Source organism: Oryx dammah, unplaced genomic scaffold (assembly GCF_014754425.2).
Source record: "Oryx dammah isolate SB20612 unplaced genomic scaffold, SCBI_Odam_1.1 HiC_scaffold_16, whole genome shotgun sequence".
In the NCBI taxonomy this organism is placed as follows: domain Eukaryota; kingdom Metazoa; phylum Chordata; class Mammalia; order Artiodactyla; family Bovidae; genus Oryx; species Oryx dammah.
The window spans coordinates 38381083-38408728 of NW_024070200.1; the positions used below are offsets into that span (position 1 = coordinate 38381083).

The window sequence follows — 27646 nt, forward strand, 5'->3', positions numbered from 1 at the left end:
ATCTGAAGCTGGTGAGAGAGAGCTAAAGAGAGAATCTGAATCCCGATATATCTGCCCCCAAGGTTGATATTCTCAGAAACCACGTCCTGCACCAGGATGGTTTGGAAAGGAGTGCCTGAGGGGTGGAGTTGGCTGAGCAGTGTGTCCTACGTGAGGCGAAAAGGCCCAGCAGGGTGATGGCCTCTTGAGAACATGGCCCCTGGCCCCAGACCCCTGGCCCTTGTGGGCAGAGTTGGGAGGAGGTAACACTCAGAACCCAGGAGACGAGGCCTCCCTTTCTGAAATATTAACTGCACAGGCGCAGGCCCTTCTTCACTCGGGCCTCTGATGGTCTTAAAACTGGAGTGGAGTTTTAGGGGGTTATCCTAAAGGACTTCATCTGGGTGCAGAAAAGATAGATTCTAAAGGAGAAGTCAGGTCATGGCCTGAGCTGACACCCCAAAACCAGGACATTTGAGACCTTTGTCAGGGGCCATGGGGGCTCTTCTTCCATGCACTTTCCTCCCATCCAATTCCTTCTTAACAAGCTAAACAGGCCCACTTCTGTCCCCAAACTAGCAATGGTTGTTGGTTGTCAACTAGTCCCGATATCTTAATCTGGCATTCACGGTGCTCTTTGGCCTCATCCTTGACTATCTGTCCTCATCTCTCTCCCCGGTCTCTTAAACAAGCTCTTTGCAAAATTACACTGCTTACTATTCCTCTAAACGTTCCTGCTGCTTTCCTACCTCTGAGCCTTTGTCCACACTATTCCCTCTGCCTGGAATGCCCTCCATTCCCATCTTCTCCTATGGAAATCTTACCCTCTTTTCAAAGTCCAGTTCTATTCGCACCACCTCCTTTCATGGATTTTTCCTCCAGCTCTCAAACCTGTTGTTATTGTTTAGTTGCTCGGTTGTGTCCGACTCTTTGTGACCCCTTGGAGCCTGCCAGGCTCCTCTGTCCAAGGGATTTTCCAGGCAAGAATGCTGGAGTGGGTTGCCATTTCCTCCTCCAGGGGATCTTGAAGGGCTATTTTGCTCTGACTTTCTTAGGACCCTTCACTCACTGCCTCAAGTGTAGATTATCTGTGTGTGTGGCCTTCTCTTTCTGGACAGTGTATGTGTAAGGGTCTTACCATCTCCCTACCCTCAAGGGCCATGCACACAGCAAGTGCTCAATGAATGCATACTGGCCAAATAAAGGCATGAGTGGACTTCTAAAATCAGTCAGAAGTATTTCTAGTCCAGGAGTATTTGCACTTTAATGGAGATCACCACTTACTCTGCTGCTACTGCTAAGTCGCTTCAGTCGTGTCCGACTCTGTGCGACCCCAGAGACGGCAGCCCACCAGGCTCCCCCGTCCCTGGGATTCTCCAGGCAAGAACACTGGAGTGGGTTGCCATTTCCTTCTCCAGTGCATGAAAGTGAAAAGTGAAAGTGAAGTGTCCAACTTCTAGCGACCCCATGGTCTGCAGCCCACCAGGCTCCTCCGTCCATGGGATTTTCCAGGCAAGAGTATTGGAGTGGGGTGCCGTTGCCTCTCCACTTACTCTAAATTAGAGTAATTATCCAAAATCTGGAATTAAGACAAAAATGTGCCCTTTAAAAGTCCGCCTAGATCTAGAAACAGAGAAGGCAATGGCACCCCACTCCAGTACTCTTGCCTGGAAAATCCCATGGAAGGAGGAGCCTGGTGAGCTGTAGTCCATGAGGTGGCTACGAGTCGGACAGGACTGAGCAACTTCACTTTCACTTTTCACTTTCATGCACTGGAGAAGGAAATGGCAACCCACTCCAGTGTTCTTGCCTGGAGAATCCCAGAGACGGGGGAGCCTGATGGGCTGCCGTCTATGGGGTCACACAGAGTCGGACACGACTGAAGTGACTTAGCAGCAGCAGCAGAAGATCTAGAAAGATGGTACTGACGAACCTATTTGCAAAGCAGCAATGGAGACACAGACACAGAGAACAGACTTATGGAGATGGGGTGGGAGGGGGAGGGGGTAGGAAGGAGAGGGTGGGACGAATGGAGAGATTAGCATGGAAACATATACACTACCACGTGTAAAATAGACAGCCAGTGGGAATTTGTTATATGACTCAGGAGACTCAAACTGGGCTCTGTGACAACCTACAAGGGTGGGATGGGGTGGGAGGTGGGAGGTAGGAGGGAAGCTCACGAGGGAGGGGACATGTATAGACCTATAGTCGATGCATGTTGAGATAGGGCAGAAACCAACACAATACTGTAATTATCCTTCAATTTAAAAAAATAAGGGAAAAAAGCACTTTCTAAGGATTGCCTAAGGGTTACTGAATCTAGGGATGTAACCTCAATTTGAATTACTATTTACCATTAGTCAGGGCCCAGCTTTTGTAAACATTGATGTTAACAGTAGAAAATTGATAAGCTACAAAAGATTTCCAGACATTCAGGAAAAAACAGCCCTACAGGCTATGGTTTAACTGTCCTGTGGGACACGAAGCAGTTTTGTATCTAATTTAGCCATCTTATTGCAGCTTTCTTTCTTTCAGTAACTATACAGACCCCAGTGTCTAATGCCCTCCTTTGAATCAGCTTTGTCATTCTGCTGGGTTCAATTCTTCCCCCATTGCCCTCATTCATGAATTCAACAAATCTTTGACATATGTCCATTACATGTTTGTATGAAAGCTCTGTGTTATAGATTTTTGTTATAAGTTTTGTGTACATTGAGTCAACCTTTGGAGCATATTAGAATCATCTGTGGGGGGCAATTAAAACTTTTAGATACCCAGGCTGCACCTCTGTATTCCGATTCAGAAAGTCTTGGGTGAGGTGCTCATGTCTATCTATCCTTTTGACACTCTAAGGCACTTCTAATTAATATTCAGAGTTGAGGACCTCTCTGCCCAAGGATGTTGACCAGATGGTCAACATCGAAATCAGAATGATTATAGTCTTTGCAGCCAAAGATGGAGAAGCTCTATACAGTCAGCAAAAATGAGACTGGGAGTAGACTGTGGCTCAGATCATGAACTCCTTATTACCAAATTCAGACTTAAATTGAAGAAAGTAGGGAAAACCACTAGACCATTCAAGTATGACCTAAATCAAATCCCTTATGACTATACAGTGGAAGTGAGAAATAGATTTAAGGGACTAGATCTGATAGAGTGCTTGATGAACTATGGACGGAGGTTCGTGACATTATACAGGAGACAGGGATCAAGACCATCCCCAAGAAAAAGAAATGCAAAAAAGCAAAATGGCTGTCTGAGAAGGCCTTACAAATAGCTGTGAAAAGAAGAGAAGTGAAAAGCAAAGGAGAAAAGAAAAGATATACCCATTTGAATGCAGAGTTCCAAAGAATAGCAAGGAGAGAAAAGAAATCCTTCCTCGGTGATCAATGCAAAGAAACAGAGGAAAACAACAGAATGGGAAAGACTAGAGATCTCTTCAAGAAAATTAGAGATACCAAGGGAACATTTCATGCAAAGATGGGTTCGATAAAGGAAAGAAATTGTATGGACCTAACAGAAGCAGAAGAAATTAAGAGGTGGCAAGAATATACAGAAGAACTGTACAAAAAAGATCTTCACAACCTAGATAATCATGAAGGTGTGATCACTCTCACTCACCTAGAGACGGACATCCTGGAATGTGAACAGGTGGGCCTTAGGAAGCATCACTATGAACAAAACTAGTGGAGGTGATGGAATTCCAGTTGAGCTATTTCAAATCCTAAAAGATGATGCTGTGAAAGTGCTGCACTCAATATGTCAGCACATTTGGAAAACTCAGCAGTGGCCAGAGGACTGGAAAAGTTCAGTTTTCATTCCAATCCCAAAGAAAGGCAACGCCAAAGAATGCTCAAACTACCACACAATTGCACTCATCTCACACACTAGTAAAGTAATGCTCAAAATTCTCCAAGCCAGGCCTCAGCAGTATGTGAACCGTGAACTTCCAGAAGTTCAAGCTGGTTTTAGAAAAGGCAGAGGAACCAAAGATCAAATTGCCAACATCTGCTGGATCATCAAAAAAGCAAGAAAGTTCCAGAAACACATCTATTTCTGCTTTATTGACTATGCCAAAGCCTTTGACTGTGTGGATCACAATAAACTGTGGAAAATTCTGAAAGAGATGGGCATACCAGACCACCTGACCTGCCTCTTGAGAAACCTGTATGCAGGCCAGGAAGCAACAGTTAGAACTGGACATGGAAAAACAGACTGGTTCCAAATAGGAAAAGGAGTGCGTCAAGGCTGTATATTGTCACCCTGCTTATTTAACTTATATGCAGAGTACATCATAAGAAATGCTGGGCTGGAGGAAGCACAAACTGGAATCAAGATTGCCAGGAGAAATATCAATAACCTCAGATATGCAGAAGACACCACCCTTATGGCAGAAAGTGAAGAAGAACTAAAGAGCCTCTTGATGAAACTGAAAGAGGAGAGTGAAAAAGTTGGCTTAAAGCTCAACATTCAGAAAACGAAGATCGTGGCATCCAGTTCCATCTCTTCATGGGAAATAGATGGGGAAACAATGGAAACAGTGGCTTACTTTATTTTGGGGGGCTCCAAAATCACTGTAGATGGTGATTACAGCCATGAAGTTAAAAGACGCTTGCTCCTTGGAAGGAAAGTTATGACCAACCTAGACAGTATATTAAAAAGCAGAGACATTACTTTGCCAACAAAGGTCCATCTAGTCAAGGCTATGGTTTTTCCTGTGGTCATGTATGGATGTGAGAGTTGGACTATAAAGAAAACTGAGCACTGAAGAATTGATGCTTTTGAACTGTGGTGATGGAGAAGACTCTTAGAGTCCCTTGGATAGCAAGCAGATCCAACCAGTCCATCCTAAAGGAGCCCAGTCCTGGGTATTCACTGGAGGGACTGATGTTGAAGCTGATACTCCAATACTTTGGCCACCTGATGCAGAGAGCTGACTCATTTGAAAAGACCCTGATACTGGGAAAGATTGAGAGCAGGAGGAGAAGGGGACGACAGAGGATGAGATGGTTAGATACCATCACTGACACAATGGACATGGGTTTGGGTGGACTCTGGGAGTTGGTGATGGACAGGGAGGCCCTGCATGCTGCGGTTCATGGGGTTGCAAAGAGTCGGACATGACTGAGTGACTGAACTGAACTGAACTGAACTACCAAAGGGAGACAGGCTTTAAATGAAAGCATTTAAGACTGGCACATAATAAGTGCTTATTAAAGTTAGCTATTATTCCTGGTAGCCTTAACAATCGAATTTTAGACGCTGAGAGTGAAGGTTTGGCATAGGGCCACCATGGGCGTTCCTGAAGTCATACCATCTCTGACCTCTTAGATTATGACATGCAGCCAGGTTTATCACTGTGTTTTTGTTTCTTATTGCAGCTGTAACGAATTATCACAAACTTGGTGGTTTAAAACAGCACAAATGTATTCTCTTACAGTTCTGAAGTTCAGATGTCTAGAATGAGCCTTGTTCAGTTGCTAAGTCTTGGGTCCAAGTGTTTGCGACCCCATGGACTGCAACACATCAGGCTTACTTATCCTTCACCATCTCCCAGAGTTTGTTCAAACTCATGTCCATAGAGTAGGAGATGCCATTCAACCATCTCATCCTCTGTCACCCCCTTCTACTCCTGCCCTTAATCCTTCCAAGCATCAGGGTCTTTTCCGGTGAGTCAGCTTTTCGCACCTTCCAATGAATATTCAGGGTTGGTTTTCTTTAGGATTGACTGGTTTGATCTCTTTACCGTCCAAGGGACTCTCAAGAGTTTTTTGCAGCACCACAATTCAAAACCATCAATTCTTTGGCGGTCAGCCTTCTTTATGGTCCAACTCTCACATCTGTACATGACTACTGGAAAATCTAAAACTTGGACTATACGAATCTTTGTTGGCAAAATGACGTCTTTGCTTTTAAATACATTGTCTAGGTTTGTCATAGCTTTCCTTCCAAGAAACAAGCATCTTTTAATTCCATGGCTAAAATCAAGGTGTCACCAGGGCTGTTTCTTCCTGCAGACCAGGAAGGAAGTCTCCTCCCATTCCGGTGGCTTCCAGCACTACTTTGCTCAAGGCCTCATCCCTCTCATCTCTGCTTCCACGTTCATATGACCTTTTCCTTTTACCCACTCATTCTGATCCCCTGCCTCTTCCTCCTATAGGATTACATCAGGCCCATCTGAATAAACTGGATAAGTTTCCCATCTTAAAATCCTTAATGTAATGACATTTTCAAATTCCTTTTGCCATAGAAGGTAACATTCACAGGTTCCAGGGATTAGGATATGGATATCTGGGAGGCGTCATTCAATCTACTGTAGTTCCCAATCCCCTGAGCCCCTGGGACCTAAGGAATCACCCCTTGCTGAGCACCAGCTGTTGTTTCCCCCAACCACCACAAGCCCTATAACCATGGGGGACTGAGTCTGTTCCGTGTTGGGAATCAGAAAAAGCAAGTGGAAATGTGCAAACCTCCCCAACTAGGATTTTTATACTGAAAACTGTAACATATTTGTGACTCAGGAAGTCAGGAGGGTGAAGTTAAAGGCAGCTCTGATGCTCTTGTTGCCTATGGGTTGTCCACAAAGCAAGTGTGACATCTCCCTGCCACACAGCCAGGTCAGGGCCACCTCCTTTCAGTACTGGATGCTCTGCTTAAGCTGTTAAAACAAAACCTATCTACTGTTTTTTTTTTTTTTAATTATCTCTATAGATAATAATAGAAACAAGTTGAGATTGTTGCTGTTATATGTCCATTGAACAGTTATAATCTAAGAACTCCACAAAAGTCCATTAGCGAAAAGGTGGAGGAGGTTCATTTCCTTCCCTCTAGCTGGACACGGCCTAGGTTTGCAAGGGCAGGCAGGGACACTCTGTACCATGAAAAGGCATGCCCTCCATGGTCCTGTGCCAGGGCAAATGGCTTGGCAAGCAGTAAACGCTGGATGTCTGGCGAGACTCCCTTGAAGAGTCAACAACATGTAGATTCGGACGCAGCAGCCCTGCTCACCCAGCTGCATCCATCTCCCCGTACCCCCACCATATGTGAATTTATTTCACAGAAGCTCAGTCTTTACAAACTCTCAAAGCTTTCGCCCACATCCTCTCACTCAGTCCTCATGACAACCCTGAGGCATTGGCCATGTGGGTACAACCGTCCCATTCTAGAGATGAGAATACTGAAGCTAAAAGACATGAATGACTTGCCAATGTCAGTGGGCTAGTACGTGCTGGGGCTGGATGTAGAAGTGCCGCCTGTGTGACGTCACTCAGTGTTAGGTGGCCCTGGGGCAGGGAATGGAGCATGCATTTCAGCAGGCAAGGTTTCCATCTTGTCACCTGCTACCAGAGGCCCAGCCTTTAGGAGGTTCCTTTTTAGAAAGCTACCCACATTCTCCACCCCTCCCTGCCCTCCTCAGCATTCTCACTTTTTCCACTTCTGATGGAACACACCTCTAAGACACTCAGCAAACACTCCCTGCTGCCCCCAACCATCATTACATCAGTTTCCACATTACAGGCCTCAGGGCAGATAAATCACAGTTACTTACTCAAAGGAGTAAGGAAATTAACATGCTCTGAATGGATTTTGCCTTTAATTGAACAAGCCAGTACATTTGCTGTGGGTCTAACTAAAGAGCCTCTTGATGAGAGTGAAAGGAGTGAAAAAGCAGACTTAAAAGTCAGCATTTAAAAAACTAAGATCATGGCATCTGGTCTCATCATTGCAAATAGATGGGAAGAAAGTGGAAACAGTGGCAAATTTTATTTTATTGGGCTCCAAAACGACTATGGGTGGCGACTGCAGGCACAAAATTAAAAGATATTTGCTCCTTGGAAGAAACACTATGACAAACCTAGACAGTGTATTAAAGAGCAGAGACATCACTTTGCCAAAAAATGTCTGTATAATCAAAGCTATGTTTTTTCCAGCTATGTTTTTCCTGTATATGGTTTTTTACATGCAGATGTGAGAGTTGGACCATAAAGAAGGCTGAGCACTGAAGAACTGATGGCTTCAACTGTGGCACTGGAGACAATTCCTGAAAGTCCCTTGGACTTCAAGGAGATCAAAGCAGTCAATCCTAAAGGAAATCAACCCTGAATATTCACTGGAAGGACTGATGCTGAAGCTGAAGCTCCAATACTTTGGCCACCTGATGCAAAGAGATGACTCACTGGTAGAGACCCTGATGCTGAGAAAGACTGAGAGCAGGAGGAGAAGAGGGTGACAGAAAACAGAGGATGAGATGGTTGGATGCCATCACCGATGTGAGTTTGGACATGAGTTTACACAAACTCCAGGAGATAGTGAAGGACAGGTAAGCCTGGCATGCTGCAGTCCATGGGGTCACAAAGAGTCGGACACAACTGAGTGGCTGAAGAATGAACAACAACTAAACTGAGGGCTGTCCCATCAGGGGAGCAGCTGGCTGGCCTTTCATGGGGCATCAGGGCCAAAAGCAGATGAAGCTCAACTGCACTGACAGGAGGAATAGGCAGCCAGGTTGGAGGACTTGGAAAACAACTTGGTCCTTTGTTTCGGTATAACTGGAAACTGCTCAAACTGGGAGGCCTGGGTGCCCCTACCTTGCTGAGCAATGCTGATTTAGTGATGCAAGGGCAGAGATTAGAGAGGCATCCCACCCACCCTTTGCTTAAAAACCGTCTGCCCTCAGGTTGGCAGTAGATCCTACCTGGAGACTTGTAGTAAGAACAGACCAAGGAACCCTGTCCAGAGGTCCCCAACCTCCAGGATCTGAGGTGCTAGGTGCTCAGTCACTTCGGTTGTGTCCGACTCTTTGTGAACCAATGGACTGCAGCTTGCCAGGCTCCTCTGTCCGTGGGATTCTCCAGGCAAGAATACTGGAGTGGGTTGCCATGCCCTCCTTCAGGGGATCTTCCAGACCCAGGGATCAAACCCCCATCTCCTGAATTGGCAGGTGGATTCTTTACCACTGAGCCACCAGGGAAGCCCAATTATCTGAGGTGGAGTTGATGTAATAAAGTACACAATAAATTTAATGTGCTTGAATTATCTCAAAACCATCCCTTCTTCCCCTGGTCCATGGAAAAACTGTTTTCCACAAAACCAGTCCCTGGGAACTGCTGCAATGATTAGACAAGGGGCCCACTGGAGCAGGTCACTCACTGGACCACAGACTTGCAGATAGAATTCAGAGGGGTCTGTAGACTTAAACACACAAAAATGACACCTTTGTTTTCCTAACCTCTAAATGTAATTCAGCATTTCGCCCTATGGTGAATGCAAGCAACAAACCCCAATAATATTAGCAACACTTGGAGTTCTGTCCCCACAGAAATCACCCATATTTTCATATCATATTACAGTGGTCACAGGTATCTTAAGATACAATTTGTGCTCTTCACTACTTCAAAATTAGGGTAGTTGTCGGATGCACTGCTAGGTCCTAGTAGATGGCTTAATAAAGAAACATGCATGACTATCTCAGAATTCAAAAAATATTTTGATTTACCATATTCCAATATAATTGATTTTCATTTGCAATCCTATGTATTTTATTTTAGGTATTTAAAGACATTACGCTGAGAAGGGGTCTATGGCACCAAGAAAATAAAAGCATTAAGACCTCATACATCCAAAGTAACCTTCACAGTGGACAGAAGTTACAGGTCACATCACCAAGGGGGAGGGGTTAGAATACAGATTCACAAATTGGGTTCTCTGGGAAGCTTACTCTGAGAAGGGGTTTAGAGTTCAGAGTTCAAAAGGAAGTGCCTTTGGGATCCATACCTGAGGAAGGGAGAGAGTGAGGAAGAGGGACTGGGCAGAGGGAAAAAATGTAGTCTCCATAGATGTCTCGGCCCGCCCCTTGTGAAGTTCTGGGCCTGGGACGACTCTTCAGATTTGCCATGAGTTGGGGTGTCGGTCCCAAGGTGACTGTTGACTAGTTATTAGAAGCAATCATTCCTGGAAAGGGACAAGACCTTGGGCAAGGCTGCTCTTGCAGCCATGATATTTTCCAAAGGGAGTCTGCAGCTGAGGGCTCCCTGCCAGCAGAAGCCACCCATCCTTGAGGGGACCTGGTGACGGCTCACAATCTGCCAGGGCCTCTACCTCAGGCCCACGGCAGCTGGATCCCCGCATGGAGTCCAGGACCTGTCATTTTTAAAGCTCTTCCAATGATTCTGATGCTCTACACAGTTTGGAAGTCATTGATCCCAGAACTGGAACGGTGGCAGCGGGGTTGGGGGCTGGACTCTGAGATCCTGGCATCCAAGGGACTTGTTCAAGGCCAGGAGGCTGCTGATCTGGCCAAGTCTATTGGCAAATTTCCATTTACTAATTGTACTACGCTGGGCCCTGGGGGTCCCTCAGTGAGCAAAAGAAACATAGTCTTTGCCCTCAGGATGCTTATAGTCCAGGGTCTCACAAACCTCTCAGTACAGGAGGCTGTATGGAGAACTGAGTTGGCACAACTTCTCTGCAGGGAAAGTTGGCAATATTATCAAAATTATAAAGGAACCTACTCAGCATATCTACTTCTAGGTATTTATCCTGCAGATAGATCTCCACACGGGTGAAGTGACAAATGTAAAGGATATTCACCAAGAAATTATTTATAGTAACAACTGGAAAACCTCAGTGTTCAACAGAGACTGGTTGAATAAATGTAGTGCGCACAAAGGAATCCTATGTTGCTATTTTAAAAAGAGGTAGCTCTGTATAGGTATACATATGAAAAAACCCAACAACAACACTACAAGACATATTAGTAAACAAAAAATGACAATAAAAGGAAGATGCAGAATCATATATAATATCAAATTTGGGGTGGTAAAAAAGGGGAAATATTTATGTGGATCCATAGGCTGTATATTGTCACCCTGCTTATTTAACTTCTATGCAGAGTACATCATGAGAAATGCTGGACTGGAAGAAACACAAGCTGGAATCAAGATTGCTGGGAGAAATATTAGTCACCTCAGATATGCAGATGACACCACCCTTATGGCAGAAAGTGAAGAGGAACTAAAAAGCCTCTTGATGAAAGTGAAAGAGGAGAGTGAAATAGTTGGCTTAAAGCTCAACATTCAGAAAACGAAGATCATGGCATCTGGTCCCATCAGTTCATGGGAAATAGACGGGGAAACAGTGGAAACAGCGTCAGACTTTATTTTTTGGGGCTCCAAAATCACTGCAGATGGTGATTGCAGCCATGAAATTAAAAGACGCTTACTCCTTGGAAGAAAAGCTATGACCAACCTAGATAGCATATTCAAAAGCAGAGACATTACTTTGCCGACTAAGGTCTGTCTAGTCAAGGCTATGGTTTCTCCTGTGGTCATGTATGGATATGAGAGTTGGACTGTGAAGAAGGCTGAGCACCGAAGAATTGATGCTTTTGAACTGTGGTGATGGAGAAGACTCTTGAGAGTCCTTTGGACTGAAAGGAGATCCAACCAGTCCATTTTGAAGGAGATCAGCCCTGGGATTTCTTTGGAAGGAATGATGCTGAAGCTGAAACTCCAGTCCTTTGGCCACCTCATGTGAAGAGTTGACTCATTGGAAAAGACTTTGATGCTGGGAGGGATTGGGGGCAGGAGGAGAAGGGGACGACAGAGGATGAGATGGCTGGATGGCATCACGGACCCGATGGACGTGAATCTGAGTGAACTCCGGGAGTTGGTGATGGACAGGGAGGCCTGGCATGCTGCAATTCATGGGGTCGCAAAGAGTCGGACACAACTGAGCGACTGAACTGAACTGATGAGTTCTAGGGCTTCCCTAGTGGCACAGTGGTAAAGAATCTGCCTGCCAGTGCAAGAGAGGTGGGTTCAACCCCTGGGTGGGGAATATGCCCTGGAGGAGAAGAGGAAATGGCAATCCACTCCAGTATTCTTGCCTGGAAAATTTCATGGACAGAGTAGCCTAGTGGGCTACAGTCCTGGGGTTGCAAAGAGTCAGACGCAACTGAGCGGCTGAGCATATATGCCTGAGTTATCAGTTGCCCAAGAGTTTTTCATTTTAATGAGGGAATCAATCTGTCCAGTTAGAAAAACAAACCACCAAAGGTTTCTCAGACAGAGAGAATTTAAGTCAGGGAATTGACTAGACAAGTGATGTAAGAGCTGAGAAGCCACATAGGGGAAGGCAAGGCAGCTCAGAAACTATCAACTCAAAGAAGCCGCTGGACCTGTCCCCTGGAAGGACCAAGGGATGAGGCTGTTCCTGGGCTGGAGGAGCTGGAGTCCCAGTGGGTCTGGAACCCTGGCAGATGCACCCTTCATCCATGGAAGAGACACAGCTGCTGCTGAGAATCCACACTCGGCAGAGAAGGAGGGGAACAGAGGACCTTTTTTCTCCCCCCATCTGCCCTTTATTTCCTGCTGGGTGCCTGCCCTCAACTTGTGCTCAACCTGAAGACAGCCGACCCAGGATCTTAGAAACGGTAGCCTGTGAGGAACAGTGTCTTCTGGTACAAAGAGCAGGGGAGGCGAGATGTGGGCTTGTGGGCTAGTGTAACAATGGATGAACATAATGAAGATCAAAGTGTTAGTCGCTCAATCGTGTCCAACTCTTTGAGACCCCATGGACTGTAGCCTGCCAAGCTCCTCTGTCCATGGGATTCTCCAGGCAAGAATACTGGAGTGGGTAGCCGTTCCCTTCTCCAGAGATCAAACCCAGGTCTCCCACATGGCAGGCGAATTCTTTACCATCTGAGCCACAGGAGTATGTGCTTATAAAATGCACATAAGAAGTAGTAACAGCATGGCCTCTAGTTGCTGGGGATTGGGAGGGAAACTTTATATTAAGTTCCCCTGGTACTTTTCAATTTTGTACCATGTGCTCGCATTGCCTTTTTGAAACAAGATGCCTGCCTGACATTCCCTGGAGGCACAGGGAATATTTTGTACATCAGAAAAGGCAAGGCTGTTAAATGTTTTCATTGAAAAACGGCCTGGAAAAATAGTGCCAGCAAAATCTCCCCCTAAATCTCCTGTGATTACACCACCCACCCCCTACCAAGAGAGCACAGCTCTTTTTCTGTGGGTCCTTCTTACAAGTGTCCTCTTCCAATCAATCCCTCCTTTCACGGCCCCATCCCTGAGAGGAAGAAGCATGGCCCTGAGTAGAGGCAGAGCGGTGGGGAGAGGGAAGAGATGTGGGGAATATCTTTCCCTCTCAGCAGCAGCTGGCCGGCTGCATGATCTCTCACCACAGCTGTAGCCACTTAGAAAACTGCCAGCCGGAAGACCTCAGCTCACGGCTTAGAGCCGCGCCTGCCTGCCAGAGCACCGGGCTTACCACCTCCCGGCAGCGGCGGCTGCTCCAGAGTGGGGCTTTCACCCTCCCCCAGGGAACAGCACACACTGGCTGCCGCTGCCAAAGCCCCAGATGCCCACAGCGGGGATGGCACAGGTCCCTGTGCTCTTGGGCTCTGCCCTTGATGGATGTCACATTCTAGATTCAATACTCCATAAAGAAGGGCAATGGAAGAAGGGAGGGGCCCCTTCTTCTCTGAAAATTTACCCTTGTTGAACTCTGTGACAGGAAAGCAGAAGCACATGAAGTGTAAGTGACTTGCCCGAGGTCACACTGCTTGAGTGTGGCAGAGGCAGGATGCAACCCGATTCCGGGTGGGATCATGAGTCCAGCCCTCTCACTGAAGGACAGGAACTCCAAGGCCACCAGGGAGGTCACAGAGACGTCGGCCCCGGGTCTGTGCCCTTCTCTGCTGCCTCCCTTGACCCTTTTGTTGTTCAGTCGCCCAGTTGTGCCCGACTTTTTGCAGACCCCATAGACTGCTACATGCCAGGCTTCCCTGACTTTCACTGTCTCCTGGAGTTTGCCCAAGTACATGTCCATTGAATTGGTAATGCCATCCAACCATCTCATCCTCTGCTGCCCTCTTCTCCTTTCTCCTTCAATCTCCTTCCCAGCATCAGGGTGTTTTCTAGTGAGTTGGCTCTTCACATCAGATGGAACTTCAGCATCAGTCCTTCTAATGAGTATTCAAGATTGATTTCCTCTAAGATTGATTAGTTTGATCTCCTTGTAGTCCAAGGGACTCTCAAGAGTCTTCTCCAGCACCACAATAGCAATTCTCACTAAAGCTCTCTGAATCTTCGCTATAAGATGGGACCACTAACACACATCTAAAAGGTTTTGATGAGGTTTGCCAAAGACAGTAATGCTTCTGGCACATATGTCTCAACAAATATGAGTGCCCTTCTTCCTTCTCTTTAGCTTGTCCTGGAACCTCACAGATTGCTTGAGGCTCAGACAAGAACACTGCCCTTCCTCCAGAAGCCTCGGGTTTTGCCAAAATCCCTGGGCAGGCCTGGGAGCTAGGCTCTGCATCCTGGATGCTTCTGCCCTGAAACCCAGATCCAGATTCGCTTGGCTTGCCATCCTAACTCAAGACAGCTAGTGCAAAAGTTGGGTTAACTTCCCCTGTTATTAACATTTCCAGGACTGTGTTCCCAAGTAAATTCTGAACAATTTTCCAAAAAAAAAAAAAAAAAGAGAGATGAAAATGCTCTATCATCTTGATCCTCCGACTCCTCAAAGGCAGGGCTAAGTGGGTTCTCTGGCAGATGGACTTGCATTAGCACATCTGGGACTCTGCTCAGCTCCCCCATATCTGCCCCTCTTCCCCCACCCCCTCCCCCCATCATGATGATGTAAATACGCAACCGGATCTATTGCTGAATGGGATGGCTTATACCTGTGCTTCTAAGACAAGTCTCCCTGGTGAATGTCCCAGGCCTGGCTCCTGGCCCCAGAGCTCTCCCTTTCTTTATGATGGAGCCAGCTCTCATCGTGGGCTCAGCCCCTCTCCAGCCTCTGAGACTGAGGTTGTCAATGGTGGGTACCAATGGAAGGAGCCTGAGGCTGCTACTTACCTTGGTGGCTTAATTTCAGATCATCCTTGCTATGGGCCTTACTGTGACCTCCCACCTGGAGTGTTACCTCTACTGTGTCAGCTCCCATAGCATCCGGCAGCTGCTCACTTGGCTAGATTTCCCTTGTTGCCTGTAACAGTTCGGCCTGCTGTCAGCTTCCCTGAGCCATCCTCATTCTCTCTCTCATCTGCTAATGTCTGCTCTGTGCAGCTCCTGGGCATGGAAATTGGAGATGAAGGAGATACAGCCCTTGGTCCCCTAAGTCCCCAGGACTAGCAGAAGAGACAGGCATTAATGAGAAAGCTACAGCCCAGGGTGGCCAGTGCTCTGCTGGAGCAATGTACGAGGAACTCTGGGGGAAAAAAAAAAAACAAATAAGGGAAGAAGCACTGAAGTTCTCTCAGAGGAGTCAAGGGTGGTGTTCCAGTTATTTCTTGCTCCAAAACAAACCACTCTAAAACTTAGTGGCACAAAAATCCACGCACATTTACAGATTATAGAGGTCAGGAATTTGGACAGGGTGCTGTGAGCTAGTACTTCCCTGTTCTATGATAACCTGGGCTTCAGCTTGGGTGACTCTAAAGGCTGGACGTGACTGGGTGTCTGGGCTGGGCTGGCTGAAGAATGGGCTCAGCTGGCACTGTTGACCAGAGAACCTACTTGTGGCTTCTCCAGCATGGTGGTCTCAGGGTAGTTGGGCTTTTTACATGGTGTCTCAGGGATTTCAGAGTGAGTGTTCTCAGTGAACAAGCTGGAAGTGTCATAGACTTTTATGACCTAGCCTCAAAAGGAATGCAGTATTACTCCCAACATGTTCTATGGTTCAAGCAGTCATAAGATGGGTCATAGAATCCACTTCTTCATGGGAGGAGAAGAAAAAAAAAATTTTTTTTTTGCAGCTGTATTACAAACTGCTACAGAAGGTCTCCTAGAAGAGACACTCTTTGAGCTAAATTTTAAAGGCAGAGTAGAAATTCGCCAGACGGACAAAGTGGGGAGGGTGTCCCAGACTGAGATATGAGCATATGAAAAGGCCCAGGGACACAAGAGTGGGTTGTATTACATGAAATAAATCAGATTTCCTAGGAGCTCAGCAAGATATCCTGCCTGTCTCTCACCAAGAGGTTATTCTCTGCTGGTCCTCCCCAGACTGCCAGGGCCCACTGTGCCCCAGAGTTCAGACACCAGCTCCCCAACTGAGAGCTCATCTCAATCAGGGATTTAAATGGCATCCCAGGGGTCCCACCTGGCTCCCCAGGCCGTTGTGAGCACGCAGGGAGATGCCACCTGGAAGAGGCTTGAATACAGTCTAGCCATTCCCCACACACATGTTATCATCTTCAGCTCTTGATTTAGAAGCCCTTGCAGCTCAGCCAAAGCTTTCTTGGTTTGGTTTCTTACAGCACTGAAGGCTCTGTGTCTGTTGGCTTGAATCCCAGCAATTCTTTCCATAATGGTTATTCCTTTTGATTGTAGGCATAAAAACTCAGACAAGATTAAACAAAAAGGGAAATTATTGGTTCTTGTAACTAAAATGTTCTAGAAATGAACTATGGAGTTTAAACAGTATCGGAATTCTATCTCTTCCCCTAAGCTTCTTAGCTGTACATTTTTCTGTATTGACCATTTTCAGGCAGCATCTCCACAAAAGTAATGACCATTGGCTTGAAAGCTCTGCTGCTGCTGCTAAGTCGCTTCAGGCTTGTCCGGCTCTGTGCGACCCCATAGACGGCAGCCCACCAGGGTCCCCCATCCCTGGGATTCTCCTGGCAAGAACACTGGAGTGGGTTGCCATTTCCTTCTCCAGTGCATGAAAGTGAAAGTGAAGTCACTTAGTCATGCTCGACTCTTCGCGACCCCATGGACTGCAGCCTACCAGGCTCCTCCGTCCATGGGATTTTCCAGGCAAGAGTACTGGAGTGGGGTGCCATTCCTTCTCTGGGCTTGAAAGCTCTCCACTTAACAAATTCTGAGAGCCAGAAAACCCAGCCAAAAGAGGGTTCCTCTTCCCTGGGGCCCCTTCCTTTCCAAAGAGGGTTCTGATTGGCCCAGCTCTGATCACGTGCCCCTTCCCAGAACCAATCACCGGGGTCAAGAACATGTAGTATTCTGACTAGCTATGACTGAATCAAGCTAAGTAGGGGTTAAGGGTTACCCCTGCAGTAACCACAAAGAATCACTTCATTTCAAAAAATAAGGTTTCTTTAACTAGAATGGAAAAGGAAAATGTGAAGGGCAGGCAAAATTTAGCTGCTATGGTCCTAGGGCCACTAAACAGTTGCCCAGTTTGTGCACTGTGCAAGGGAGGATGGAGTGCCTTCTGTATTTGCCCAGAGAACATTTCTTTTTCTAATTCACACAAAAGTGGACATGTGGGCTACTGCCAGGCTTTGCAAAGTCGACCACACACTCTCCATTTCCCAGTGTTTCAATACTGCCTGGAAAATCCCTCCTCCTTCTTCATGTCCTTGTTCAAATGCCTTCTCCCTGCTGAACTGACTGTGATGAATCATGAGTTTCCCTGTGTGCTAAGCTGCTTCAGTCGTGTCTGACTCTTTGCCACCCCATGGACTGTAACCCATCAGGCTCCTTTGTCCATGGGATTCTATAGGAGTGGGCTGCCATTTCCTACTCCAGGGGATCTTCCCAACCTGAATTCCCCACAGGCTCTCAGAATTATAGCTTCTGCCTCAGTTCAGGGTCATACAGTTGAACAGTTGTGTTTCCTCATCTGTATCTCCTCACCTGGCCAAAGACAGGCTCCAGGAAAACAGGGAGTGGGTGTGAGCTCCTCTCTCTGGCTGGCAGGAGGGCTGCACAGGTGCGATCTGTTCAGTGGATGGGAAGAGACCAGAACAATCCTCCTTGCTGCCTAGGCTCTCTCCTACCTGTGGCTGCAGCAGCCAACCACAGGGGAATGAATGCGAGTCTGGCACTTTGGTTATAAAATGACTGTTAGCCTGATCCGTGCATCTTCTATCTCCCCTCTCCTAGCCCCTGGAAACCTTGCCCAAAGGAAGGGGCCTTGAATGGTGTGTCCACAGGGCCACCACCCAAGGCAGGGGCTCCGGAAATCTAGCACCTTTCTCCAGGAGGTGGGCTCCATCTGGGCCTCACTGAGGACTGCCAGGCCACTGCTCCAGGGCTCAGCTCTAGCTCCTGATTAAAACCAGATCCACGGGCTTGGAACCTTTGGTGAAACTAGATACCTATCGATGGAGGCAAAGGAAATATACTGTGGGAGGGAGGGAATCTGGCCAGCAGCCCGGCAGCCCTGAGCTGGGCAGCAGGTTGAGCTTTCCTTCTGAAAGGTCCCCAGGAGCCCTTGCTATGTGAGGTGATGACAGCTCTAAGAAACTGGAGACTAGAGGAACACACCCACTGCTCTGTCACTGGCTTCCCACTTCTCTTTGTCTGCTTTTTTTTCTTCAGACAGAAGGCCTGGGTTCAAACCCACTACCAACTTTTATCCATTTGGGGTAAAGTTATTTAACCTCTCTGAGCCTCAGTTTTATCATCTGTAAAATGGGGATAAAAATTGTACCAACTTGATTAGTTTATTGACGGATTAAAAGTGATACTGCCTGAAAAGTGCTTAGCACAGCACTTGGGACAGCGTGTGTCCTGTCAGTCGCTTCAGTTGTGTCTGACTCTTTGTGACCCCATGCACTGTTGCCCACCAGGCTCCTCTGTCCATGGGATTCTCCAGGCAAGAATACTGGAGTAGGTTGCCATTTCCTTCTTCACCGGACCTTCCAGACTCAGGATCGAACCCGAGTCTCAAGCCTCCTGCATTGGCAGGAGGGTTCTTTACCATTAGGACCACCTGGGATGCCTTGGGACAGAGTAAACCCTTATTAAATGTCAGTTATTGTTATACTGTCTTTTTTTTTTTTCCCCTATGGGAAGTCATTTGGTATCATTAAACTATAAACACTATTTTGTAGTCCCTCGAAGAGCTCTCATTTTCCTAGGCCCTGGGCTTGGGGCACATTCCTCCCCCACAGCAGGACACCTGGCTTCTGACTGCCTTCTTACCCCAGCACATGGTGGAGGCGACAGGCTGAGAGGGCTGAAGCCAGGCTGAGAACCTGGATGAGCTTCCAGGGGCTTCCTTGGGTGGGAGATGGGGCTGGGGGTTGGGCCTGGTGCTCAGGTGTGGGGGCTTACCCTGTGCTCTCGGCCTATGACTTCTGTGGAGGAACCGCCTGTGCCCCTCAGGTTGGAGTGGAGCTGGTGCCCCAAAGTGGCCCAGAGACCCCTCAGCCTGAGGGCGAGACAGGAGCCGGGATGGAGAGCAACCCCAGCTCCGAGGGAGCCTCTCCGGAGCCCTGCACCGCCCCCGCTGGCGCCGTGAAGCTGCACAGGAAGCTGGAGCTGAACCCCAAGAAGTCCCAGGACATCAAAGCTCTTCAGAAAACCCCCGAACAATCTGCCAAGCTCGTAAAGCAGAAGAGGATCACCCTGGAATCTACTCAGGCTGCAGTGGGGCTCACCCTAGGGGTTCTCTTTGGGAAGGTGTTCAGCTAAATTACAATCTGCCATTTCAAGGCTTTGAGGCTCAGTTTCAAGGACATGTATAAGCTGTGGCCCCTGCTGCAGAGGTGGGTAGAGGAAACTGACAAGAATGAGAATCTGCAGGAGATACGCAAGGCAGAAAGCCCCATGCAGGCCTGGAAGAGAAAGCAGACGAGTATGGAGCGTTGAGTGAGAGGCAACCTGGACAGCAACAGGAAGAACAGAGGCTTCCTGCAGTGCCCAAAGCCCACCCTGCAGCAGCCTAGTGGCCCAGCATTTTGGGCTTGAGAAGGATGTGGTTCTGCAACCATCGCCAGAAGGGCTAACAATCAAGCAATGACTGTTCATTCCCAAGGAGAGGATTTTGAGGTTGCTGCAAAATCCTTGAGGTCTCTTTTCTCAGGGGGACCAATACCTTTTCCTGTGGTGCAGGGCCCCATTTTGGTACCCCAGGATATGGGGCCCTCACTTCACTAGTCTGTACTTCTTAGTCCCATTCCCTGAAGGTGAGGCCTTTCCTCCAGGAGTCTGTCACTGCTCTGGGCTATCCTGTGCATTCAAACCGCAGGGCCTGCCCTTCCTAGGAATGGGGGGCAAAGGAACAGGAGAGCTAGGGAGAGAATCCTGTGGGTTTGTACTGGGGGGTGGGGGATTAAGTTCTTCATTCACTAAGAGAGGAAGTGGGAACACAAAGGGTTTGGAGGCAGGGAGTTTGGGGGAACTGGTTGAAGGGAAGGTGAAGTTCAGTGATGCTCTTGATTTTAATCCCCACATCAGTCATCACTATGTTCTTCCATAAAGAAGTCTGGGACCTAAAAAAATGAACACAATCTCTGGTGATCACTGTAAGGGAAACATTTCGTGTCACCAGTGGTAGAAAAAGCATTGGCTCTGGGGTCAGACAGCCCAGGATTGTAATCCCAGCTCTGCCATTTACAAACTGGGTAACTCACTCCAAGGACTTAACCTTTCTAAACCTCAGTGCTCCTACCTATACAATGGGACACTGATATTACCTGACTTGCCTACGTCCCAAGATTGCTGTGCGTGTCACAAAGGATACATGTGTGAAGCGGTACTGGACACTGGACACAGCCATACGCCTTGGTCATTGTTATCTCTGCTTCCACTACTGTGGCTTGTTGCTGTCTTCTTTTCTCTTCTTTGGTCCTTCTTTTTCTTTCCCCAAAGTCTTGAGTCAGAAAACTTCATGGGGTCATAGTGTCAGGAGCCAGGAGAACTTTGTGATCATGGGTTCAGTTTTTCTATTAGAAGTCACTCGGGGAAACACAAAGAAATTCAGATTCCTAGGCTCTATCCCAAACCTCGACAAGAATCAGGATTTCTTACTTTTTAAATGAAAATTTGTTTTAAATTACAAAAGTAATACATACTCTTTCTAAATGAATTCCAGCAATACAGAAATAATGAGAGTTAAAAACAGCCAGTTCTCAGAGGGAACTGCTATTTAGCAGTTTGGTGTGTGTCCTCGAGGGTTTTGTATTTGTCCTGAAAAGAGCTGACCATGTAGCTTTTATTTTTCCCATTAAACAAGATCGTCACTCATTTTTAAAAACGATATAGCTTGGACATCTTTTCACATCAGTACACATGCATACGCCTCATTCTCCTTGACAGCTGCAGAGAATTCCATGCTGTGGTTTATTGTGGTTGGTTTAACCATTTCTCTGTTGGTGGACATTTTGGATTCCCTCTGGTGATTCATATGCAGCCAATCCAGCCTCTGTTCACATTTGGCAACCTCTGCTTTGCACAGATGGGGAGTGAGAGCCTCAGGGAGGGGATGTCAAGAACAAGAGCAACTTACTCACAAAGTAAATTAGTGGCAAAGCCAGGCTTACAATTATGATCCTCTCATGTGCTCTTTGCATTGAACTATATCATTACAGTTATTATTTTTTTAATGACCAAGGGAACTTAATATTTTCTGAACCTATTCCTGATAGGAAGAGAAAAAAGAAAAAACAAACTCAGTGTTAATTTTGTTGTGTGTATTTCTGAGAATTGGGTTTACCCCAAAACTTTCTCAGAGTTTTCACATTTCATTATGTTCTTTGTAAAAGTCCATGATTCAGTGATTTTTTCTTGCACATTGGTTGCAAAGCCAATTTTTTTTAATGCTACAATCCCAAATCTCACTTCCCTGAGTATGCCTATTCTTGGAGACCCTGATAAAATTCCACTTTAGGGACCCCGAGGCCCTCCCCTTCACTCATCATAATTGATGAGTTTTCCTCTCCTGGAAACAAATGGAATTATACAATTGTGATTGCCATCTATTTTCTTATTAAGTAAATTTCTCCAAGTCCTGTAGGTAACTTTCCCAGAAAGATAAATTACTCAGTTGTAACAAATATGATGCATAATATTTGCAGAACCCTTGTGAGAATTTGCCCTTTGCCCAGAAATTGTGCTTAATTTTCCTACAAAAGGATGGAACATTAATCCCGCCTCCCATGGAGTAAAGAGAGGTTTGATTGGAAGTGACCACTGTGCATCAAGTCACATGCTCTTTAAAGCAGATGCCCTCAGAGCTTGGTGCTGAATTGCATACAGATGTTTCCCAATCTACTGCCTCTACTACAAAGGGGTTGGCCAGAAACTACTCACATTTCTGAGTAAAAAGGAAGAGATGTCATTCTCAGAAAACTGACCACAGACAGCGTTGGTAACATCTGAATGTTGTTTAGCACTGTCTTGGGCAAAAGATAAAGGGAACACAGGACTACAGAGTAACTCTTCTGTCTAGTACTTGCCTCTTGGGTCCTAGAACTCTGGCTTCCAAATTAGACTCCTCCCCTGGCTCCTAAACTGTGGCTTCTATTGATAAATCCCATTGCCTTCCAGACGGACTGGACTTCTTGAACAAATGGGTGATTCCAGGTCTGGAGCAGGAAACACACAGAATGAGCCTGGAACGTCTTGTCATACCAAACAGCAAGGAATTTACCAAAGATGACCGGGGCCCTCCTGAAGGACTCAAGAGTCAATTTGAAAAGGCTCTCACTGGCCAAAGCTGGGCCACTTTCAGCATCTATAAGGATAGCAACTGTGATGAGTTAAAACACATCAACTATGTTTAGATCTACAAATTCACAGTGACTTTCCAAAAGAAAGCAAAAACAGGGACTTCCCTGGTAGTCCAGGGGGCACTTTGAATGCTTTGAATACAGGGGGCACCGGTATGATCCCTGGTTAGGAACTGAGATTCCACATGTTGCATGGTGTGGCAAACAACCAAACAACAGACAAACAAACAAACAACTCATCAAAAATAATTGCTCTCTTTTAAAGGATGTCAAGAGGACCAATACATTATTTTGAAAACTAGTAAATACAGGGAAAGAATCAAACACTGATTCTGCCTTTCCTATGTAAGGACTTCCCTGGTGCCTCAGATGGTAAAGAATCCGCCTGCTATGTGGCAGACCTTCAGTCCCTGAGTTGGGAAGATTCCCCCGGAGGAGGGAATGGCTACCCACTCCAGTATTCTGGCCTGGAGAATTCCACTGACAGAGGAGCTTGGCTTGCTACAGTACATGGGTTCACAAAGAGTCAGACTTGACTGACTGACTTTCACTTTCCATATAAACTATGCCTCATGATAATCACATAGTAGATGAGAGGAATTATCTTCTAATGGAAATATGCTAGCTCAAAAGTGAAGAAACAATGATAGAAGTAGAATAGCCCCAGGTTTCAACCTCTAGTGAAACCATGACTCTAGGCAATGGTCACTAGCGGCTGCTAATATCACAGAGAGGCAGACATCACGAGTCCACTGAGGGACGTACAGCAGACCCACGACCTCTGCAGTATTCTTGCCAAGAAAATCAAACCTGAATCTAAATGAGCGTGTGGCTCTAACTACCACTTCTCAAGAAATACAGGAGAAACAAAACATGTTAAACACCATGGAAATGTAATCATCAAAATTTAGACTGTAGGAAAATTTCAAGACAAACAACCTGTTTCTCCCACAAATACACTGTAAAAAAAAAAAAAAAAAGATGAGATAGAGGGGAACTTACAGATTCAAAGAGACTTAAGAGAGGTATCAGTCAGTCACAAAGTATGGCTATTTCAATCCTGATTTGAACAAATAGGAAGAAAAAAATTATGAGACAGGAAACTCTGAACACTGATAAGCTATTTGATGATATTAGGAATTATTTTTAACTTCCGAAACGTGAGAATGATATTGTAGTTACTTTTAAGGTAGTTATTAACATCTAGACACAACATACTGAAATACTTGTAAGCAGAATCTTAAAATGTCTGGAATCTGCTTCAAAATAATCCAGGAGAGGAGAGGATAGACGAAACAAGACGGGACATAACGGTTGTTGAAGCTGGGTGGTGGGTATATGGGGAATCATACAATTCTATTTTTGTGTATGCTAGAGATTTTCTATAATAAAGAGTTTAAAAAAAATACACCTCTCAATCCAGAGAAAGAAGTCTTGCTGATCTTGAGAAGCACCTACAATGATAACCCTAGGCAAATCATTTCTCCTCTCTGAGTTTCATCTCTTCACGGTTGAGAGCACTTACAAGCAAAGCGGCCCTGATGAGTTGGGATAAGCACAACTGTCCAATCAATTTAAGGGTTTTCAGTCAGAGAAGACTTCAAATCTACTCTGACCCACATTTATCTGACCATCGGGGGACTTTGCAAAGATTAATTTTTCACCCAGTGACATACTGCTTTTCTTTTATCTTAGAGGAGATAGTTTGCTGGACATTGGGGAGGGCGGATATAGATGTAAGAGACATTTTTGAGAAGATCCAAGGACTTTCCAGACACAAATGAGCTTTAAAGTAAAGGAGGGAAGAGCCCTGGAGTGTATTCCCAGAGAACAGATGGCTCTGAAAGCAGTGGGTGGGGTTAGACTGGTGGTGCGAGATGTTGCATTGGCAGGCTGGTTGCCCTACATTTTCTTGATAACATCCGCTGTTCACTTGGAAATGTTGGCTGCCATGATGAGAGAAGAAGATGAAGTAAAAGGGAATTTGAGGGACTTCCTGGTGGTCCAGTGGCTGACTCCAGTGTTCCCAGTGCAGAGGGCCTGGGCTCAATCCCTGGTCAGGGAACCAGATCCCGTATACCACAGCGAAGAGTTCACATGCCCCAAGAAGGTCGAAGATCCCACCTGTTGCAACTAAGACCAGTGCAGCCAAATAAATAAATTTAATTTAAAAAAATTTTAAATAAAAAAGGGAATTAAGAAAGATGTTATAATATGCAAAGAATCTTAACTGCCACAGAATATTTTGACATTATTTTTTCCTTTGAGCAAGATGGCACATTGTCTAGTTCCATAGCACTGGTAGTCATCATCAAGACAAGACTTCCTAGAAATCTGCAATCCAGACAGGCCCCTGTCCGTTCCATTACTTCAGTGTATCAGTTTGAAATGCTTTTACTTGCAAGTATGGAAACCACTGAATTAACAGGCTTAAACAAAGAAGGGCTTTTTTCTTTTTTTTAGATCACATAGCAATATATCCAAAGAGAGGTACGGGTTGTACTATCTCAATGAGTCTGAGCCAACATCTCCTTTCCTCATGGTTATAAGATGGTTGCACCAGCTCCAGGCATCACAATCACATATCATATTGAGAGGCAGTAAGATGTTACCTTCTCAGGCTCTCCTCTCTTATCAGGAAGGAGAAGTCTTTCCTGGAAGACTTCTGGAAGACTTACCTTTATGTTTTATTAGCCAGAATTGAGTCACATGCTCAATGCTAGTTACAATGCAGGCTGGGAAAAAAAGCATTGACTTTCCCAGCCTCTACTGTGGGAGGTGGATGGAAGGGGTGCTGGGACAAGCAATCAGTAAGTTTGCTTCTTCCAAGTTTTCCTGCTCCTGAGCAGGGCTTCCTGCACTATTCACACTTTTATTTTAAATGAGTCCTGCAATCTCTATCCCCCTGCCTCTGAGATATAATATGCTATGTGCATTATATATACTACCTACCTGAGGGATTTCTCTTACTGTTGGATGGTGTTTGAGTTGAGTACTGCTGTTTGTGCCCATATGACTGCTTTTCCTTGCAGACATCCATTCAGGAAGGTTTGGATCTTATAAAAAATGTTGGCCCTTCATCAGTCAGATAATCAGCACATGTTTACAGAGTTATCCCCATCTGCCAAGCCCTGTGGTGGGGCAGTAGGGGGTGGTGGGGGAGGAGGCAGAGATGGTTAAGCAGCCATTCCTGGCCTCAGGGACCACACAGGCTGATTGGCAGAAAATGTCAGAAACCTAGATGTGGAACGACAACACAGGACCACAATAGAAGACCTTCAAGCACAAGGTAGGCTGTAATTGTGAGCCTGATGTGGGCACAAGAGACATCGAGGGAAGATGTCCTAGCGGAGGTGAATGCGGGCCTTGAAAACGTAAAAGATCTGAGAGACTCAGAGGAGTGGGAATCAGGGTCTGGACCCACGTGGCTACAGGGCAGGATTGTGTAGAAATCTCAAAAGCTCTTTTGTTGTTCAGTCGCTAGGTCCTGTCTGACATTGCGACCCCATGGACTGTAGCCCACCAGGCTTCTCTGTCCATGGGGTTTTTCAGGCAAGAATACTGGAGAGGGTTGCCATTTCCTTTTCCAAAGGATCGTCCCGACCCAGGGATGGAACCTGTGTCTCCCATGTCTCCTGTATTAGCAGGCAGATTCTCTACCAGAAGCCACTAGGGAAGATAAATATAAAGCTTTTAGTACTTTACAAACCTTAAATCCACTAATCTCCATACCAGCCAGGCCAAATGGATTTTATTGTCCTCATTTTACATAGCAAGGGACTAAATAATTTGTCCAAGGTTTGCTAGCCAGTTGAGATGGCTGGATGGCAGCACCGACTCGATGGACGTGAGTCTGAGTGAACTCCGGGAGTTGGTGATGGACAGGGAGGCCTGGCGTGCTGTGATTCATGGGGTCGCAAAGAGTCGGACACGACTGAGTGACTGAACTGATCTGAACTGAACTGATGGAGGATAGCTTAATCAGTTCCTTCCTACCCAGTTCTTTCCCCGCTATTCCTTCTTTTCTAAAAGGTTCTGCCCACTAGCCCAGGAGAGGTCACATGTCTTAGGCCTGGCCAATCACTGTACTGTTTTCCCTCAATTGTGATTGGTCCAGGGGTGGTCATATGACCTGAATCAGTTCTATAAAGAAGTCAAAATGGAGTCAGAGATGGAGGGGTAGAGGGGTTTGCCTCAGATTCTAGGGCTTAAGGCCCAGCTCCTGAAGCTTTTGCTTGAATTCTAAGAGTTTCCCCAGCATTCTTCACAACCAGGTCAGCACTTCCTTAAAAAAAAAAAAGCAATAGCTTTATTAAGATAATTCGTATATAATTCATCCATTTAAAATGCGCAATTCAGTGGTTTTTTTGTGTGTTTGTAGAGTTGTGCAACTACCACCACATCAATTTTAGAACATTTTCATTATCACCAGCCCCCACACCCCAAAGAAACTTTTTACTCCCATTTCCTCCCATTATGTCCAGCCTTAGGCAACCACCAGTCCGCCCTGTGTCTATGGATTCATCTGTTCTGGACATTTCATAGAAGTGGAACCATACACTGTGAGGTCCTTTGTTACTGGCTTCTTGCACTTAGCATAACGTTTTCAAGGTTCAGCTGTGTTGTCGCAGAGTATGTTCCTTTATGCTGGGGCTGGTTGGGGTTGGGTTTCTTGTACTTGCAAACCAAAGGTGTGGCCAGGAGTTGAAGCCAGGTGTGACAGACACCAAAACCCTCATTCTTTGTTTCACCTGTTGAGACCAAGACATGGAGGGCCCCAGAGAGTTTGACCTTTCTGTCGCAGACCGTGGGTTTGCTGAGCAGACGAGTGACATGTTTAGAATAGCATCATAGTGAGGTTAATCTGATGACAGTGGTATTTTGTGTAGGTGTTCATCCTACATGTATGTGTAAATTATATATCATATGTAATGTGTCTGTGAGTTGCTCAGTCATGTCGGACTCTTTGCAGCCCCATGGACTGTAGCGCACCAGGCTCCTCTGTCTGTGGAATTCTCCAGGGAAGAATACTGGAGTGGGTTGCCATGCCCTCCTCCAGGGGATCTTCACAACCCAGGGATGGCAGCTGAGTCTGCCACATTGCAGGCAGATTCTTCACCATCTGAGCCACCAATGTGTGTACACATAAATATCTAAAGGTTGAAAATTATAGCAGCAATTCCCATATTGGGTCCCATGCTAATG

General features: G+C 46.1%; 1 pseudogene; it reads left to right on the forward strand.

Moving 5' to 3' along the window:
• The first annotated feature begins 192 nt into the window (after positions 1-192).
• LOC120875332 lies at positions 193-19975 on the forward strand (annotated as a pseudogene).
• Positions 19976-27646: the final 7671 nt, after the last annotated feature.